Consider the following 21,350-nt stretch of genomic DNA (forward strand, 5'->3'; position numbering starts at 1 on the left):
ATATATGTGAGGTCCATAGATATAATCAGTTAGGGTCGGAATTTGATTATATTTCGATTCTTTTTAATGATAGTAGTCTAGTTAATGATCTCCTGGCCTTCGATACATGGACAGGTACATTACGTACAGGTAGGGAATTGAATCTTAGACTTAGTAGTCAGCCGCCTGGGGTCCCGTTATGCAGAGGATGTTGTACATCTGGAACTAATGCAGCTGGGGTTATTACTTCTTCAGACAACTCCTTAACATCCAAATCTGAGAACCTTTCCCCACTACTTTCTGAATTGGACTGACTGATTGCCCCCTGCACAGTACTTTTTAAAACAGTAAATGATGAGTGTCAACTCACAGGGACTCCATCTACTGCCTCCCCATTGAGAAATAAGTTAATATCCACGCCTCCCAAAATCAATATTATATCTTGGAATGTTGCAGGAATTAAGTCAAAGTTGGGTGATCCGGAATGGGTAAGCCTTGTTAATAAACAAGATATCTGTCTTTTTCAGGAAACTTGGACTGCAGAACAGATATCCATACAAGGCTTTACAACCTATTATTCTGTTGCCCAACCTGCCTCTGGTGGCTTTGGAAGACAGATAGGAGGGCTAATGATTTTTACTGAATAACAAGCTAGAATGTGACCACTCCATGATAAAGTTTAATTCTTATGATCTGCTGGGTGTGCAACTTACATTCCGACCTGGATTTAGGATGATAGTTCTGAATACTTATGCAAGATCTGTTCCCCGTGGGTCAGAATCAATTGTTGTCACCCAGCTGACGGATTATATAGAGCTTTTGGACTCTTCAGTTCATCTGATCATAGCAGGTGACTTCAATTGCTCTTTCGTGTTGGACAATACCATCAGCAATTTGACTAATGAGGAGGACGAATATTGGGGTATTCCCCAATCTAAGGAAATGGCGTCTTTTCCTGCTTCCTGTGTTGCATCTCAGTTGTCCTCCCTTTGTCTGAAATATGGCTTGAGAGAATGTAATGGCCGCATTTAGAGCGAGCTAATACTTTCAAGCGAGGGCTTTCCTTTAGCACTATTGATTATATTCTGGTGGACATTAGGCTATGGTCAAGTTCACTGGACATGGAAATAGTACCTCGCTTGGATAGTGATCATAATCCTTTGTGCCTTGTACTGACCAACCATGCATTTTTAAGAGTCCAGCATACAATGATCACTAACGTCCCACTCCCTTACCTGAATCATAGACGTTCTCGGGTCTGTTGGCCGAAGGTTGAATCCAACCCGTACTTGATTAGGGAAATATATTCATCTTTTGAAAAACTTTTTGCAGATTACGAGGAACAAGAAGCTTCTGATATTCCCATTATGGCTATCCACAATAAATTGGTGGATTCCCTACAGGGTGTCTTCTATAGGGAAATTCCTTCAAAACTGAGACCTGTTGACCTCCCTCGTAGGGATTGGTACAATCAGGATTGCGTGCGAGCAAGATCTAATTTAAATGAGGCTGTAAAAAACTCCACCCAAGAGGCTATTAAGGAGGCCCGACGTAGATATGTTAATGCCCTGAAACAAGCAAAAAAAGACTGGGATAATGAGATATGGCAGAAGCTGCTTGAAGCAGTTAAATATCAAGATGATAGTTCCTTTTGGCGGCTGTTGACCTCTTGTTCGAAAAGGGGTAATGATGACATTGGTATGTACATTCAGCCCGAAAGATGGGTGTCCTATTTTTCTGAAATCTATGCTTTGCCTGAATCGCAAGCTCTGGAGGACCCTGGATATGATGAGTGTTGGGCTGTTACCAAGACTTCAACTGAGAGCATTGTTTTTACCTTAGCCGAAACAACAGCTGCAATTAATTCTTTGAGGCCAGCTAAAGCCCCTAGTCCAGATAAGATCCCAGGGGACCTGTTTAAATCAGAACCAAAGATATGGGCATGGTACATTAATTCATTGTCTAATGCCATAACAGCTGGTAGCCCTATTCCAGATTCTTGGCGTGGAGCAGAAATAATACCGATTCACAAAAAGGGTGATGTAGGTTCACCTGTAAATTATCGACCAATCAGCCTTATCGATATCCTTCAGAAGACGTTTGCTAAGCAAGTCTTAGATAGGCTCACTGATTGGATCCAAGAAAATCTAATTTTATCCCCCTTACAGGCCGGCTTTCGGCCAAAAACTAGCACCATGGATCAAGTCTTCAGGCTGTCATTATTATTCTGGAAGTATGTCACCCTATCTAAGCAAAAACTTTATGTTGCTTTTGTAGATCTAAGATCTGCATTCGATTTCGTCCCAAGAGAGAAACTATGGGGAGTACTAAACAAAATCGGTATCCCAGGGAACTTAGTGCATCTAATTCAAAGGTTACATGAAAAAACATTTGCACATGTTAGATGGGGCAATCGGGGGGAACTCACACACAAAATAGATATTAGGAGAGGAGTGCGCCAGGGCTGTATTCTTGCCCCAACTCTATTCACATTGTTTATCAACGAGGTGGTGCAAGTCGTTACCAACTGCCAAAATGATGCTCCATCCTTGAATAACTACAAAATTCCAATTTTGTTATTTGCTGATGATTCCCTCCTGATTTCCAGAACTCCTATGGGTCTCCAGGTACTTGTGGATAAGTTTAGTTCGTTTTGTGGTGACTATGGACTTGAACTTAATCATAGCAAAACTAAACTTATGACCCTGGGCTTTGGCCCCACCAAGAGATATTCAATTCTCTACAATGGAACCCCCCTAGGCATGGTAAGCTCCATAGACTATTTGGGGGTGAGAATTAGCAACAATCTGCATTGGGGGGCCCAAATCGATAAAAGTTTAGCTCTTTTGGCACAGAGATCTGGGGCTATTCTACGCTTCCACAAGTCCACCTCTGAGAGAGTGATTACTCCAACCATTAAAATCTATCGAGCTAAGGCACAGAGTGCTGCGGTCTATGGGGCAGAAATTTGGGGGTCCTCGAACACTGGCAAGCTTGTAGTGGGGGAAAACAACTTTGTAAGGTCAACTTTGGCTTGTCCTCGTAATACCCCACTGCTGCCAATGTTCTGGGATCTTGGCCTTTCACGCATCTCAGATGTAATTGCCCTATGACCATTGCTTTTCTGGGTCCGTGTATGGACCACCCCTGAGCTATCCACATACAAGGAATCTATTCAAGACATCCTAGATAGACCAAATGTACTTACCATTCCTTGGTTTAACCACATCTCAAAATGGTTTTATAGATTGGGTCTCAGTGAGTTCTGGAGCCATCTAGAAAGTATAAGGAAGGATCAGAAGAACCATTTGAAAACTGTTTACTGGATATATGTCAGGGAAAATTACCTGCTGTGCTCAACACACGGCAGATTGACTTCACAATTGTTTGATTTCAAATGGTATTCGTATCTGGAACCATTTATGGATATAATTCTGGACCCATTAAGTAAGAGTTTATACATTCAGTTCAGATATGGTTGCCTGCCTCTTAAATCTTATGGTAGTACATGGAGTTTGACTCCAAGACCTGATCTTTGCCCTAGTTGTAATCACACTTCATAATCTATTGTACATTTTATGTTTATATGCTCTGCATATATGATTGCGCGACGGAAGTGGTTACGACCTGTGTGTAGAAATATGGGGATAAGACACTGCATTGTTGCCTTAAGGATCATGATGAGGGATACTTCCCTCCCTCTATCCTGTGCGGTTAGTAAGTATATTGTAGCTGCTTGGCACATACGTATTAGTTCCCTGGGGTAAAACGATGATGAGGAACACATTTTAAAATTAAAAAAAAAAAAGTGTTTTAGCTGTTAAATTTTAACTATGCACCTAAGACTGAAATAAAACCCAATGCTTAATTTAAATGATAGGTACTAGGGGGTCAGGAGAATTTTTAAGGAAAGTAATTTTATGTGTTTTAAGATTGAACATATGTTATTCTATACTATTTTTTATCCTTTTGTAACCAAATTTCCTTTTCTTTTTCATTTAATTGTTGGATGTTTGCTTTTATGGTTGAAAGTAACCGAATAAAGCTATGTGTAATGATGAAGTCCTGCTTTTAGAAATACAGGGGCGCAGGGCTCTCCCTCGCCCTCGCACCCGCAAGCTGCACCCAATCAGGCCTCCTCAGTGGCAAGCAGACAAACCAACAAACGAGCAAAGCCACGGTGAGAGCCGCTCACCTGGGTTTGGCAGACAAGCTGGCATGATGCCCTACTTGCGGAGAGACTAGAGGACCGATGTATTCCTGCAAGGACAACACACGATGTGCCGAACGATGCACCTCCCAGCCGGCTCATGTCCTTGCTTGCACTCCTCTCCTCTCCAGCCACGCCCTGCTCAGCTGCGAGCCACCCGGTACACTCACGTCTGGCGTCCGAAGTCAGCAGTGCTTCCGCAACCACACAATTCAGGTCAATGTTAAACCAAGCGCTAGATCTTATCGCTATACAGCACAAATGCGATGTTTGAATGACATCAGCCATCTACAAGGACCTCACTACACATTTTTCTTCACATGAATGGAGAGCACACAATGCATCATCGAAAACACGTTTGCTCGAGTTAGAGCTATTAGAGTTGTAAACTAGAGGAAGCGTAACAATGCACATGTGCAGCGGTGGTCGCTGCAAATCTCAAGGGGAGGGTGGGTGGGAGCAAATTTACAAAAAAATATATTTTTAAAAACAAGCGAGAGCGTGCTGTTAAAACTCTGCGATATAGCACTGCTTAGGAAATAAAAAGAAAAAATAGTCTAGAAAACCGTGTAGAAAACAAGGAGCCTCGTATGTTTTCAGTAGTTGGCCCGTAAGCTTGAGGAGGGCTAAACACCGGAAAAGGCATGCCATTCACAAATTAAATCAAGTGCATTTTAAAAGGCAAGCCCATGAACCAATGAAAGTGATGGGTGTGACGGGGTGTGATAAAAAACCCCACAGAGAGATTACAACAGGCCAGAGCACATGGACACTTGATCCTAAAAAGAATCTAAGGCAGACCTGCAGTGTTATTGCCCCGTTAGCATTGATTGGTTTGAACGCTAAAATTATGTGAAGAATCCTGCTGGAATGCTTACAATCATGTGCAGATAAGCAAAGTGTGTACTTCGATCTCCAATTTGGCTTCCACTCCGACTTAGGTGCAGTTCAGCAGTGCATCACTTTTTGTCTTATGATAGGCAAATATACGATGGCCAAGAAGGACAAGTTGTACATAACCTTTATGGAACTAAGCTCAGCTTTTGATTCTGTAAACAGATCCTAGCTGTTGAGCATCATGTTAGATCTTGGGGTAGAGCAGGACATTGTCACTTATTTAGAGAACTTCACACAGAGGTGACAATCAGTGTCAGGTATGGCCTGGGGGAACAGCTGACCCTTTCGAATTAGCCAGAGGTGTACATCAAGGCTGTGACTTGGCCCCTTTCCTTTTTCCTTTATATGTATATGGTTTAGAGGAACAACTTGTTGACCTCAATGTTGACTTCCCACACATCAGCAACCTCAGCATCCCTGCTTTAATTTATGTCAAAGATATGGTTAGGACGGTAATTGTCTTAGAGCAATTGCTGGACTGTAATTGCACTTTCGTGGCCAGTCTGGATCTTGACCAGGCAAAAACTCATATAATGGCCTCCAGACTTAGCAAGAAGGAAAGTATTGACTTCAGAGTAAATAACAACAATGTCACTATTGTCCCCACGTCCCCGGACTTTGGGATGTTATTTGATGAAAAACTTGCCTGGGGACCGCTTAAGGCTGGTGGGACCATGTCCCTTGCAAAACTACAGAGGAGGTCTTCAGCTTTGCAACTAAAATAGTAAATACTCCTGTTAAAGAGTTTGTCACCATATATAAAGCGAAATGCTGCACAAACGCCAGTTGCTGGAAGTTATAGTGATCAAATGGGACTGAAGAGGATCGAAAATGGTTTTATTAAGAAGTTGTTAGCTGTCCCAAAATCTACCAGTTCCTTTATCTGCCACTTTGAAATTGGGTTGGGATACATCACTGTTTTTTTTAAAAGTGGCAACCAATCCTTTTGTAGTTCTAAATTGGACAAATACCTACACTTCCTTTAATCGAGCAGTACTCTCCGACTGCCTAAAACTGGACCACTGCCAGAAAATCCCTTGTAGCAGGTACATTCATGATTTTTATATCAGCATGGATCTGGCAGAACTTTTTAACACCCTCGAAAATGTTCAGACTAGCTTCTTGAAAACTTTGAAAACCCTGTTTTCAGTGAAGTGTAAGGACCAGAGATTGCAGTCAGGATTTATAAAAACCTATTGTCCAGGCATATGTTGAAAATCGTATGTACTATGGCATACTTAATTTGGGTTACAATACTGCGTCACAGGTTTCTGCTCATGGGACTTAGACTGAATAATGTCCATCTTTTAATAGCCTATCCCACTTGGGCACCTGTAATTTGAGCTTACCTTATTGCCTGTATGATAATAGCTCTGCTCAATGCACAATGAATGTTATGCTTTTATGCCAACATTACGTGTCATTGGGAAAATTGTGTATTCTACCTCTTTTAAAACAAGTCAACATTCTATACTGTAGGGCTGCTTTAACATTCCTACAGACCCTGCCATCAGCAAGGTGCTGTTTCTCAATTGTCGTATATATTCAAAGGCCAATGCGACAGAGGGCGATTGTTCTCTAGGAACTGTATTTGTTCTATATATCCTAAACATATTTTTAATTGTTCTTCCTATGACCATATGTTGCTTAGATAGATTGTGTGCTGAAGAGACATCAAATACGAAATCCACAGTTTAAAGGATGCATGTCAATGTGTTATTCTTGGCTCATATCATTTTTTGCCAACCTGTCGGATTGATAGACTGAGGCTCTTGTTGACAGGTTTAGATGTTGGAACAGACTATTTTGCTGTTGGCCTTGTATTCATTTCTTGACTTTTGAAGTAATTGCTGTTTTGTACATTCTTTTTATCTTGTCACATTTATTCGTGTTTTGATTAACAGGTTCGATGTGTTGTTTTATATTGATGTTGTATATTGATGTTTTATTTTATGCACTTTCATGGCTCATTTGAGCCGAACAAAGTTATGATTAATTGAATGAATGAACCCATACCGTTACACCAACAAAACAACGCCCATCACATTATGACCCACGAATCACCACGGCGGACATTCAACGACGGTAAGCCTTTTGCGGTACACACCGCCGTGCTCAGAATGGACATCCACATACAAAACAACACTACATTGGTGAATACAAAAAACACACAACTGACACCCATGCACACATCACAACCACACACCACTATAGAACACACACCCACATTACCCACAACTCTTTACCAACAACAATTACTGCCAGGAGATTGACACAAACAGTACAGAGACAATTAGACACACATACCACACAAACCCATGCATCCCTCACGCACTTCACATAACACACACCACCACATTATTCAACACACTCTCACCAGCACACACCACACAATACCCATGGCACCACAAAGACACCCCTGTTTCACTGAGGAGGAGTTAAGGGTCATGGTGGAGGAAATTGTCAGGGTAGAGCCACAGCACTTTGGAGCACAGTTACAGAAGATTTCCATTGCCAGGAAGATGGAGCTATGGTGGAGAATTGTGGACAGGGTGAACATCATGGGACAGCACCCAAGAACAAGGGACAACATCAGAAGAGGTGGAACGACCAACGGGGGAAGGTACGTTCCATAGCAGCAAGGCACCAGCTCAACATACAGAGGACTGGCGGTGAACCTCCCACCTCCTCCCCCAAGAGCTCTCAGCATGGGAGGAACAGGTACTGACATTACTGCATCCTGAGGGACTAGCTGGAGTAGCCAGAGAACTGGACACTGGTAAGTCAACATTTACCACTTATCACCCCTGATACCTGCATGCCACCACACCCCCTCACCCTCGCTCCCATCACTCCACTCCATCCCACACACTGCACCTACACATATGACTAACCACAATGCCAAGCCCTGCGTGCTATACCAATGTATGGACACCCCTCCCAACCCTGCATGGACTCCCATCACTAAAGCATGCACAGCATAGGGAAACTAACATTCCCACAATACATCACCACACAAAAGGAAAAGGTGGCAGGGCAACACCAACGATAGAGGGGAAGCCAGAGTGGTACAATATGTCTTACACATGAAGCATAATGCATCATTTACATCCCCACAGGTACCCCAGCCAATGTCAATGGAGAGGAGGTGCCACGACTATCCAGTCCCCCAACAGAAGATGTCAACAGTGATGGCAGTAACTCTGGACTTCAGGATATGGAGGACCTACCTAGCCCATCAGGGACTACTGGACATCCGGTCACCCAAGCATAATCACAGTCCACCACAGAGCCTCCCCCATCAGGATCCAACACCACAGTACCCACCCAGCGTACCCACACTTCTGTCCCCAGGACACGTCAATCAGCAGTATGCTGACCTGTACATGGACCTCAGGCCACACCTCACCCCCAAGACAATCAGGGACGTGGGGTCAATGGCAGTAGGCATACCGTTCAGGGGACAGGGGCACATGCCATCAGGGACCCCGGCGAGGACTGCTTTGCACCTGGGGAGGACAGGACCAGGGAACCGACTCTCCAGGAGGCACTCTCCGAGATCCTGGTAGCCTACCAACATTCCCAGGATATGATGGGCCAGATCCTTGACAACGTGCAGGAGAACAGGCAGCTGCAGGAGGGACAGTATCAGGGGGTCGGGGAGGACTTGCAGGCCATCAACACCACCCTGATCTCCATAGCAGGGGTGCTGGCAGACATGGTCAACATCATGAAGGAGGCAACAGCACATCAGTGGGCCCCTACCCCTAGCCAGTCAACTGAACAGCCCTCCACTTCCGCTGCCGCTAGTGGCCAGGAGTCCCCGCCACAGGACCCACAGACCACCAGCATCCCTCCCCCTGCAGAAGGTGAACCACCCCGCAAATGTTCCCTGCGACTCAGACAGAAGCCAGAGACAATAGCCAAGACCACCGCCAGGAAATGAGACTCTCCTGATTGTCCTACTTATGTTCCACATTGTCACCTTGTCCATCTTGAACTGCCTTTGCTCCCCTTCCTATGGCCACTTGGACACTTCACATGTGCTACAAACAGACTGGAGCAATACCCTGGACTTTCCTCCGTCATCACCCATTCCATTGCACTTTTCCCTCAGTCATTTAGCACTACAATAAACACCCTTGAACACAACTCAAATAAGTGTATGTCATGTGTTGAAACAGTGTATTAATGGAAACAGTTATATCCGTTGCAAATGAACTGTACAGTGTAAGAGCATAGAAATAATGACCTGTAGCTGGCTGTAGTCAACACATCAGTACACAGTTGTCATTGTCCCAACATCTGGAAAATGAGAATCCAAAGGCGACAGTAAGTAGAGTTGAATAGTGGGTAATGCCATCATGCCACAGCCACACAGAATACACCAATAGTCACTGAAATGTGAAGTTGCACTGACTCACCTGTGTGTCAATGAAAGTACGGACAGATAACTGTGCTTCTGTTGTACTCATCCTCATCTTCAGCCTCTTCATGCCCATTGTCATCAGGGTCTACTGCAGCCATAGGGGCATCTCCAGTCTCCTCCTCCTGCAGAAAAGGTACATGGCGCCTGAGGACCAGGATGTGCAACATGCAGCATGGCACGACTATCTGGCAGACCTTGTCGGGCGAGTAGCACAGGGATCTACCTGTCAGATGGAGGCACCTGAACCTGGCCTTTAGGAGGCCAAAGGTTCTCTCGATTATCCTTCTGGTTCACCCATGTGCATCATTATAATGTTCTTCAGCCCTTGCCCTGGCATTCCTCACAGGGGTCAGCAGGCACAATAGGTTTGGGTAGCCAGAGTCACCTGCAAGTATTGAGGGACAACATTTAGCAACACACTATCCTACGAGGTTAACACCAGTGGCATACACTAACATACACTGGGTAGGGACCAAGGTTCACCTATAAGCTACACCCTGTGCCTCTGTAGTTGGCCCATCACATTCGGGATACTGCTATTCATGCATCATGCACTGACCCAGGATACTTAGCATTGAAGTGGGAGATGTACTGGTCTGCCAGGCACACCATCTGCACATTCATGCAGTGGAAACTCCTATGATTCCTGTACACCTGTTCATTCTGGGGGGGTGGGACAAAAGCAATATGTGTCCTGTCAATTGCCCCAATATTATTGGGGCTATGTCCCACTAAATAGAATCCGGTCTTCACAGTGGCCAAATCTTCCAACTGGGGGAAAGCTGTGTAGCTGCACATGTGTTTTACCAGGGGAGACAACACTCTTGCTAGCACGAGTGAGAACACTGGCTGTGACATTCCTACTGCCAAGCCCAATGTCATTTGGAAAGAACCTGTCGCCAGGAGATGGAGCACTGATAGCACTTGCACAAAAGAGGGGGGATCCCAGTCGGATGATGGATAGAAGATATCAGGTCAGGCTCCAAATGGGCACACAGCCCTGTGATGGTGGCCAAGTCCAGTCTATAGGTGAGGATAATGTGCCTGTCCTCTAGTGCAGCTAAGTCCACCAGGGGTCTGTACACAGGGGTTTGTCTCCACCTCCTATCATCCGCAGCAGTAGGTATCTAAGGGACACAAGAGTGAGTAGGCTGTCACAATTTGAACATCTAAACCACAACATCAGTCTACATGGTGCACCTATGTATTGGAACAGTGTAAATGTTGAAGTATGTGACTATTTAAACTGTGACGCAGCAACTTTTGTTAGGCCTGTCCCCCACTCCTGAAATGGTGACTGCCTGTCCTGTATGGAGGTACAGGTGGAAGTGAGGTAATTACGCCGACGTTGGGCATCTTGGCGGTAGGCAGTCTTGCACCACAGTGCAACTCCTCATTGGATAATGTTGGGCCCTATGGAGTACAGTGGCCAATGGGGATGTACGCTGGCGCTGACGGTGTACACCGCTGTGGACGTAACTACCGTTTTCTAACTCAATTCTTATTTGTTTCCTGACCTTCAACAGGAGATGACCTACACTGTGTGTGCTGCTGTGACCTGAGTCTGGAACCTACCATGGCCCGTATGACCAGGGAAAGAGCCCAAGCCTTCACTTCAGAGGAGTTGGAGTGACTGGTGAATGGGATCCTACCCCACTACGGTCTGCTGTATGGGTCTCCAGACCAACATGTGAGTACACTGTGAGCACAATGCATGTGGCATGAATGCATGGAGTGGTGTGTGCGAAGACCTTGTGTAATGGGGTGGGTGGATGTCCTCTGATCGGTGTATTGATTGTGTGCTGGGCCATGTGTGTGCAAATGGTGATGTGAAAGGGTATGGTGGGCCATAAGTGTAACAGACAGGACTGTTTGACTAATTCTATTTTCCTGTGTGTATTTCCTCTGCAGGTCAGTGCCCATCAAAATAAGGGTATATTGTGTACCATAGCCAAGGACGTGTGGACCCTGGGGGTCTACGGCAGAGAAGATGGCGGAGGCCCATCTGGGGATGGCCTTCCAACGAGGAAGGGGTGCCTGTCGAACCCTGACCTCCCTGATGGCCCACATACTGGCGGTGGCCTATCCTGAGCTTGATGGGTGCTTGAGGGCATAACGAGCCACAAGGGTGTGACTACAGTGCCCATCATTACAACTTAAGCATGGTAGGTGGTATCCGGGTGGGGGATGTGTGTCATTGGGTGCCCCTAGGCCAGGACTGACATTGCAGCATTGGTCCCCTGGTGGCTAGGGTTCAGAAGGGAACATCTTGCTGCCTAGCTAGTAGGCATCCACTGCTGGTCAGGCCTGGGTGCGTCCAAGGTGTGCTGCATTTGGCGGTGTGTGCCCCTCCTCATGCCTTGGCTGCTATCTGTTTCTCTGGTAGTGCTATGACATTTTCTTTGGGCTGTCCCCTGTGTGTGAGAGTGCTGTGTACACCAACAGTGGTATTGGTGCAGCAATTGACCAAGTGTGTCCTTTGTATCTTTCCCCCCTTTTTGTTTTTTCACCCTGTACTTATGTGCATTAGCATCATCTGGCGGAGGAGCAGAGGCACCAGCGACGAAGAGAGCTGCATCCCACAGGACCAAGGAGTCAGAGTCCACTGACGCTGAGGGCACCAGTGGGACGGAGGGTGAGGGGAGCACCACGGCAGAGACTGAAGGGGACAGTTCTGACACAGATACCTCCTCCGGTGGAAGGTCCCTGGTCGTGGCATACACCTCTGTGACCACCCCAGCTACAGCCTGTACCAGCACCACCCTCCCAGCAGCCCCTCAGCGTGTTGCCCGTGCCCGCTCACCCAGGAGGGCGGGCATTTCCTTCGCCCCAGGCACCTCAGGGCCTGCCCCTGTGAGCCCTGCTGCCCTGAGTGAGGAGACTATTGACCTCCTGAGATCCATCTCTGTAGGGCAGTCAAACATTATGAATGCCTTCCAGGGGCTGGCAGCCCAGATGCAACAGACTAATGCATTTCTGGAGGACATTCACACTGGATTGGCAGCCCAACAGAGATCGATTCAGACTCTGGCCTCATCTCTGATATCAGCCATTGTCCCTGTTTCTACACCCATCCCCAACTTCCTCTTCCCAGTCCCATTCTCCTCAACCACAACCTATCCCAAGCACACAGGCAGACAAGCATGCACACAAGACAACACACAAGCATGGTACAGGCAAACACAAGCACCACACTTCATCCCACAGGCACTCGCACAAACACCATTCAGATCCAGACACACAAACATCCACTATTTCCACTGTCCCCCCTCCTCTTCCTACTCCACCTCCCTCCCAGTTCCGTCTACACTCACACCTGCATGCACTACATCATCATCCACTACCAGCATCATCACCACACCAAGCAAAACACACACCTCACTGGCAGACACCTCCACAACAGCCATGCACATGTCCCTTTGTGTCCTCTCCCACTATGTCTGTACCCCCCTCCTAAGGTACACAAACGCAAGCACTCAGGTACCCAACAGCCATCCACCTCACTACAGCATCAAGGCCATGCACCTGCACCCAAAATCAGCAGACAGACACCTCCAACAACTCCCTCTTCCTCCACTCCCATTCTTTCTCCCTCTTCCCACCCCAATGTCTCTAAAAAAACTGGTCCTATCCACCATTGACCTCTTCCATACCCCTTCCCCCATCCTGCATGGATGGTTAGGGTGGGAAGAACCCAGCCAAACACCTCAGCCACCAAGTCCACGGGCCCAGTCGTCACCACACCCACTTGTGGTGGAAAAGGATCCAGGCCAAATGTCCTGAAGGTGAAGGAGTCTGCACCAAGCAGCCTCAAAGGAAAGGAGCCTGCCCCAGCTACCAGAAAGACCAAGGAGCCTGCATCAGCAGGCAAGAAGGTAAAGGAGCCCGGCCCAGCTGCCAGAAAGAGCAAGGAGCCCGCCCCAGCTGCCAGAAAGAGCAAGGAGCCTGCCCCAGCAGCTGCTAAGACGGTAAAGGAGCCTGGCCCAGCTGCCAGAAAAAGAAAGGAGCCTGCCCCAGCAACTGCTAAGAAGTTAAAGGAGGCTGCCCCAGCTGCCAGGAAGCGCAAGGAGTCTGCACCAGCAGGCAGGAAGAGCATGGGGCCTGAGGCAGGAACTGTGATGGAGCCCCCACTACCAACCACGGTTGTGCAGCCATCAGGGGCTGCAGGGGATGGGCAGGAGCTTCCCTCCACCAGCAGCACCACCACCTCCAGTGGGCAGCCATCCGAGGCTGCAGGGGATGGGCAAGATCCTCCCCCCACCAGCAGCACGACCACTTCCAGTGGGCAGCCGTCTGAGGCTGCAGGGGATGGGCAGGAGCCTCACCTCACCAGCAGCAGCACTACCACTGAGCAGTCATCACCGCCAGTGGATGGTATGTAATCCTGCTTCCATGGGCTGCTGTGCGGCCTGCCCCCTCTGAATCCAGTGGGTATGACACTCACCCATCAGACTGTGACCTTGCACTCCCCAGGATCAAGTGCACAAGGCACGAGGCTCCCTCCAGAACCAGTGGGTAAGACACCCACATAGCCACGACACCCCAGGATCAAGAGCACAGGGCACAAGGCCCCCTCCAGAACCAGTGGGTAAGACACCAACATAGCTAAGACACCCCAGGATCAAGAGCACAGGGCATGAGGGCCACTTCAGGACCAGTGGGTAGGACGCCCACCTGAGAGAATGCGGCCTTGCACTCCCCAGGACCAAGCACAGGGCATGTTGCCCCCTCCAGAGAAAGTCACCCACCTGAGAGACTGTGGCCATGCACTCCTCAGGACCAAGCACAGGGCATGTTGACCCCTCCAGAGAAAGTGGGGAAGTCACCCACCTGAGAGACTGTGGCCTTGAACTCCCCAGGACCAAGCACAGGGCATGTTGCCCGCTCCAGAGCAAGTGAGCAGGTCACCCACCTGAGAGACTGTGGCCTTGTTACACTTTGGGCATGATGCATGTGGCATGAATGCATGGAGATGTGTGTGAAGGCATCGTGTAAGGGTGGGTGGGGTGGATTCTCTGTTGGCAGTGTACATGTTGTGAGATGGCCTATGTGTGTGCCAATGATGATGGAATCGGGTATGGTGGGCCATGTGGCTGACAGGTTTGACTGTGTGTTTAATGGAATTCTCCTGTATGTATTACCTCTGCAGGTCAGCACCCATCAAAAGAAGGCATTATGGCGTGCCATTGCCAAGGACGTGCAGACCCTGGGGGTCTATGGCAGGCAGAGGACCCACTGTGGGAAATGGTGGGAGGACCTGAGACGCTGGGCATGGAAGACCACGGAGGCCCAGCTGGGGCTGGCCTCCCAACGGGAAAGGGGTGCCCGTCAGACCCTGACCACCCCTGATGGCCCGAATACTGGCGGTGGCCTACACAAAGCTGGATGGGCGCTTGAGGGAATCACAGCAGCCACAAGGGGGTGAATTCAGTAGGTATCATTACATACTTTGGCAGGTGGGGTGGTATCCGGGTGAATGTGTTTTAGTGGGTGCCCCCAAGGCCAGGCCTGATATTGCAGCGTGGGTCATCTCTAGGGTAATGGGTGCATGGCAAATACCGGTACACTAGTTTGTTACTAGTCCATTTCAGGCAGGGCATCATGGGTCCCAGGTGTGCTGCAATTGGTGGTGTGTGATCCACATCTTGCCTTAGTGACTAGTTATATCACTGGTAATGCAATGCCTAATGCTTCAGCCTGTTCTCTGTGTGTGATATGATGTGTATGCCAATGTTGTGGTGTTGGTGCAGTCATTGACCAAGCGTATCCTTTGTCTCCCCCCATCTTGTTTTGTCATTCTGTCCTTGTGTGCATTAGCATCATTTGGCAGAGGAGCAGGGGCACTGGCGGCAGAGGGAGCTGCGTCCCACAGCAGGTTGGAGGCAGAGTCCACCAACGCCGAGGGAACCATTGGGACGGAGGACGAGGGGAGTACCACGGCAGAGACTGGAGGAGACAACACAGACTCTGAGACCTTCTCCGATGGGAGCTCCTTGGTGGTGGCGGACACCTCTGTGACCACCCCAGCTGCAGGTACAGCCGCCACCCCCTGTACCAGCACTACTCTCCCAGTAGCCCCTCAGCGAGTTGCCCGTGTGTGCTCACCCAGGAGGGTGGGCATCTCCCTCACCGCAGGCACCTCAGGCCCTGCCCCAGTCAATCAATCAATCAATCAGGGGATTTGTAAAGTGCACTACTCACCCATGAGTGTCTCAAGGTACTGAGGAGGGAAGGGGAGAGGGAGAAGTGGGGAGGTGCTGCTACTGCTCGAACAGCCAGGTCTTGAGAAGTTTCCTGAAGGTAAGGAAGTCTTTGGTCTGGCGCAGGTGGGTGGGAAGAGTGTTCCACATTTTGGCAGCAAGATGTGAAAATGATCTACCGCTGGTTGTAGTTCTGCGGACACGTGGGAGGGTTGCGAGGCAAGGTCAGCGGAGGGGAAATGCCGGGCCGGGGTGTAGAAGGAGAGTCATTTGGTCAGGTATTCTGGTCCGGTGTTGTGCACTACTTTGTGAGTGTGGGTGAGGAGTTTGAAGGTGATCCTCTTGTTGACTGGGAGCCAGTGCAGGTCTTTCAGGTGGTCTGTGATGTGGCAGTGGTGGGGGATGTCCAGGATGAGGTGTGAGGAGGTGTTCTTGATGCGTTGCAGCCTCTTTTGGAGTTTGGCTGAGGTTCCTGCATAGAGGGCATTGCTGTAGTCCAATTTACTGCTTACGAGGGCTTGGGTGACTGTTCTTCTGGTTTCGGTGGGTATCCATCTGTAGATCTTTCGGAGCATGTGGAGGGTGTTGAAGCAGGAGGAGGAGATGGCGTTGACTTGCTGGGTCATTGATAGTGAGGGGTCCATGATGAATCCTAAGTTGCCTGCGTGGTCGGTGGGACTCAGAGTGGTTCCGAGAGTGGCAGGCCACAAGGAGTCATCCCATGCAGATGGGCTGAAGCCAAAGATAAGGACTTTCGTCTTGTCCAAATTGAGTTTGAGGCAGCTGCTCTTCATCCATTCAGCGATGGCGTTCATTCCTTCGTGGAGGTAGGTCTTGGCAGAGTCCTTGGTGAGGGAGAAGATCAGCTGGGTGTCGTCAGCATATGAGATGATGTTGAGCTTTTGGGATCGGGCGATGTTAGCGAGCGGGGCCATGTAGACGTTGAAGAGGGTCGGGCTGAGGGACGAACCCTATGGTACGCCGCAGATGATTTCGGTGGCCTCTGAGCGGAATGGGGGAGGCAGACTTTCTGGGTTCTGCCAGTGAGAAAGGAGGTGACCCAGTCCAGGGCTCTGTCACAGATTCCAGCATTGCTGAGGTGTGAGCGTAGGATGTGGTGGCAGATGGTGTTGAACGCGGCCGAGAGGTCCAGGAGGATGAGGGCCGCAGTTTTGCCACTGTGCAGTATGGTTCTGATGTCGTCGGTGGCTGCGATGAGGGCAGTTTTGGTGCTGTGGTTGCTGCGGAATCCGGATTGGGAAGGGCCCAGGGTGCGGTTCTCCTCTAGGAAGCAGGTAAGTTGTCAGTTGACAGCCTTCTCAATGACTTTTGCTGGGAAGGGGAGCAGGGAGATAGGCTGGAAGTTCTTGAGGTCCTTTCGGGTCCGCCTATGGTTTTTTGAAGAGGGCGTTGATCTTGGTGTGTTTCCAGCTCTCCGGGAAGGTGGTGGACTCAAAGAAGCTGTAGATGATCTTCCTATTTGGGGTGCAATGGCAGAGCTTGCTTTGTTGAGGATTTGGTGAGGGCAGGAGTCAGATGAAGACCCGGAGCGGATGGTGTTCATGATTTCGATGGTGTTGTTTGTCATTGACGGGGGTCCAGGAGAGCTGGAGTTTGGTCGGAGGTGAATCTGTGGGGTTGATGGCTACCAGGGGGGTCTGGGTGCTGAAGCTGTCGTGGATGTCTGCAATCTTGCGGTGGAAGTAGGAGGCTAGGGAGTCGCAGAGGTCTTGGGATGGTGGGATGTCGTTGATGTTGGAGCTGGGGTTGGAGAGTTCCCTCACGAAATTGAAGAGCTCCTTGTGGCTGTGTGCGTTGTTGTGGATTCGGTCTTTGAAGGCGGTTCTTTTGGCAGATCGGATGAGTTGGTGGTGTCTTCAGATGGTGTTTTTGAAAGATGTGTGGTTGTCCTGAGTCTGATATTTGCGCCACTATCTTTCGAGTCTTCGGCAGCTTTGCTTAGATTTGTGGAGGTCAGCGGTAAACCAGAAGACCTTTCTGACGGTGCGTCTATTGGAAGGATTCTTGTTAGGGGTGAGAGTATTGGCACAGGTGTTGACCCGTTGCCTAAAGTTGCTGCCAGCTACATCAGTGTTGGTGGTGTCGATGGATAGGTTCTGGGAGAGGGTCGTGATATTTGGTCTTCGGTGACCTTGTTCCAACTATGGTGGGGTATCCGTTGTGAGTGGTGGTGTGTTGTGGGTTTCTTGAAGGAGAAGTGGATGCAGCAGTGGTCTGTCCAGTGGAGTTCCGTGGTGTGGCTGAAAGAGACGTGATTGCTGGAGGAGAAAATAGGGTGATCCCTGCTGCCCTGAGTGAGGAGGCTATTGACCTTCTGAGATCCATCTCTGTAGGGCAGTCAACCATTGTGAATGCCATCCAGGAGCTGGCATCCCAGATGCAGCAATGCAATGCATTCCTGTAGGGCATTCACGGTGGATTGACAGTCCAACAGAGATCGATTCAGGCTATGGTCTCCTCTCTGATGGCAGCCATTGTCCCTGTTTCTACCATCCCCCCTTCAACTCCCACTTTCCAGTCCCATTCTCCTCAATCCCAACCCATCTCAGGCACACATACAGGTGAGCATGCACACAAGACATTACCCAAGAGTGGTAGAGGCAAATACAAGCACCACACTTCATCCTACAAGCACTCATGCAAACACCATACAGTTGCGACACGACAACATCCACTGTCTCCACTGTCTCCCCCTCCTCCTCCTCCTCCATCACCTCCCTCCCAGTCACATCAACACTCACACCTGCATGCACTACATCAACATCCACTACCAGCATCACCACACCAAGCAGAACACACGCCTCACTGACAGACACCTCCACAACAGTCATGCACGCGTCCCCTGTGTCCTCTCCCACCCTGTCTGTCCCCCTTCCTAAAGAACACAAATGCAAGCATTCACACACCCAACAGCCATCCACCTCACATCAGCATACTGTCCATGCACCTGCACCCAAGTCCAGCAGACATATACCTCCAACAACCACTCCCTCATCCTCCACTCCCATTACTCCTCCCTTCTCTCACTCCACCATCCCTAAAAATCTTTTCCTTTCCCAATTTGACCTCTTCCCTACCTCTCGCCCGTCCTGCCCGTATGGGCAGGGTACCAAGGACACAGCTCAGCACCTCAGCCAAGCAGTCCATGTGGACAGTGGTAGCACCACTTACTTGTGTTGATAAGGATACCACACCTCCATAGCCGAATGGGAAGGTGCCCTTTTGACTTTGGACTGGGCATTGCCCTTTATGTACATCTCTAAATATATTTGGTTCATGTGGTGGGTTTTGCTATACTAATACATTGTCAGTACTCCAGCAATCTGGTCAGTGTTTTATTATGCTGTGTGTCCTGTGCATTTGGTTTATGTGTGCAGCTGCTTGTGTGTATGGTGTGTGTATGTCGGGTGTGTGTGGCACTCTCGTTTTCCTCCCACCCTCCCTTGCATGCTAGGCGGCTGTACTCACCGTCATCGTCTTCGTTGGCGTTGGTGTTCCAGGTGGAACATTACGTAGAAGATCATCAGGAAAACTTGCAGTTCGGGTTCCATGGTGACGTACTTCTTCCCTGTGTCTCCAATGGTGAGTCCTTTCACTTCTGAGCTCTGTTTCCGCCAGGCTTTTGTTGGTACTGGTACTGCCCCGGAAAAGGTGGAGGTTTGCTGTGTCTTAATATGTTGGGTGGTACTTTGTCTTCCGCCTGGCTGTTGACGGCTACCGCCATGGTGAGTGTTTTTTCTGCCCTTGCGGTTGGTGTGGTACATTGGGTGTCTATGAGAGTTATCACCGCCTTGGTCATAACTTGGCGGAACTTACAGCCAGCCTGTTGGCTGTATTACTGCCACTTTAGCCCTCACCGCCAGGGTCATAATGAGGGCCTTAGTGTCCAATCTCCTACTTATTTGAACATTTTGATGAGGTTCATGAAGAGGAGACAACTGAAGCTGACATTTCCACAGAGAGATCTCAGGGAAGTAAATATTCAAGCAAAGGTAGTCAGGATCCCTTCGGTCAGGCAACTTTTGAAAATGAGGCACCCATATCTATAAATGGAGTACAAATGTGATAGATCAGGTCAAAATGAATTATTTGATTTAGATAGACTTAAAGCACACTTTAATGAAGAGCAGCCTAATATCTTCAGTAAAATTGCAACATAGATTGAACATGGAATTTTGCATTAGAAATCTGAATTTACTAGTGACACATGCACACCTACACATCTTTATGTCAGTGGTCAAATAGCCACCTTTAAAAGTTTTGTTATAAATATGTTTATAGCTTAGGTTCACAAGATGACAGATTGCAATATTTCATGTATTGTAGAAGCACAATATAAAAGGTACACATTTGTATCTCCTATGAGTGACACCAGTGGAACACAACAACAAACTGGAATATCTGAAGTTATCGTGTATTTCTTGTCATTCAGTTCAACGATTAGCTCGAAAATTAAGGATTCTGATTATGAATGAAGTTAGCATGGATTAAGATTTGATGCTAGGATTTCAGAGCAGACTATGCACATAATTTGCATGAAAACATGCCATGGTGTTTGGTGATATGGTTCAGTTCACTCAGGTTAAAGGACAGCTAGTTGCTGTATGAGTAAACACAGACCTCTTCGGGCAATATTAGATATTTAAACTTTAAATATGCTGAATCAACAACAGGATCAGACATGCTGCAAATAAGAAGTATGCACTATATAGAACACAGATGGTTCTAAAGGGGGAAGTACAGCCCTAGACTTCCATGGTGGAAATTATAAATTGACCCACATTTGAAAGTTCCAGCTTTTGAATGAGTTTATTACCATCAAATGTTTCTTTAGAGACACATACTTGGAGGAGGCTGGCCTGGTTTGTTGTGGCTACCTTGGGTACTTACACCTTATACCAGGTCCAGTTATCCCTTGTTAGTGAATGTAGTAGTGTTCTAGCAGCTTAGGCTGATAGAGGTAGCTATAGCGGAGCAGCTTAGGCTGAACTAGGAGACATGCAAGGCTCATGCAATACCACTTATAGTTACACAGTACTTATACACAAGTAAAGACAATACTCAGTGTTACCAAAAATAAAGGTATTTATTTGGGCGACACAGTACCAAAAATATCTTAGAGACAATACTCCTTCTGGAGGTATTATACACAATATATACACTAGACACCAAAATTAGACAAGTAATAGTCATAGAACAATGCAAACAGTAGGAATTCCTATGGAATGCAATGGGAGAAAATAGGTCTAGGGGCAACACAACCCATATACTTAAAAATTGGAATGTGAATCACAAATTCCCCCCTAGAGAAGTGTAGTGTATGCAGAATCACTGGGAGAGTAAGAATACAGTAAAGGTAAGTAAAATACCCCACCCCAGAGCCCAGAAAAGCAGGAGAAAAAGTACAGCAAGTTTTCTTAGGACACACTACAACAAGTCTGCAAAGAACAACTGCTGCATTATTGGACCTGAAGACCTGCAAAGGAAGGGGACCAAGTCCAGAAGTCGAAAGAAGTTCCAGAAAGGACAGGAGCCCCTGCTAACCCAGAAGAGGGTGCAAAAGAAGAGTCCCCGGTTAGTTGAAGACTGCAGAAATACACCCTAAGAAGATGCC

This window comes from Pleurodeles waltl, chromosome 11, assembly GCF_031143425.1.
Source record: "Pleurodeles waltl isolate 20211129_DDA chromosome 11, aPleWal1.hap1.20221129, whole genome shotgun sequence".
NCBI lineage: Eukaryota > Metazoa > Chordata > Amphibia > Caudata > Salamandridae > Pleurodeles > Pleurodeles waltl.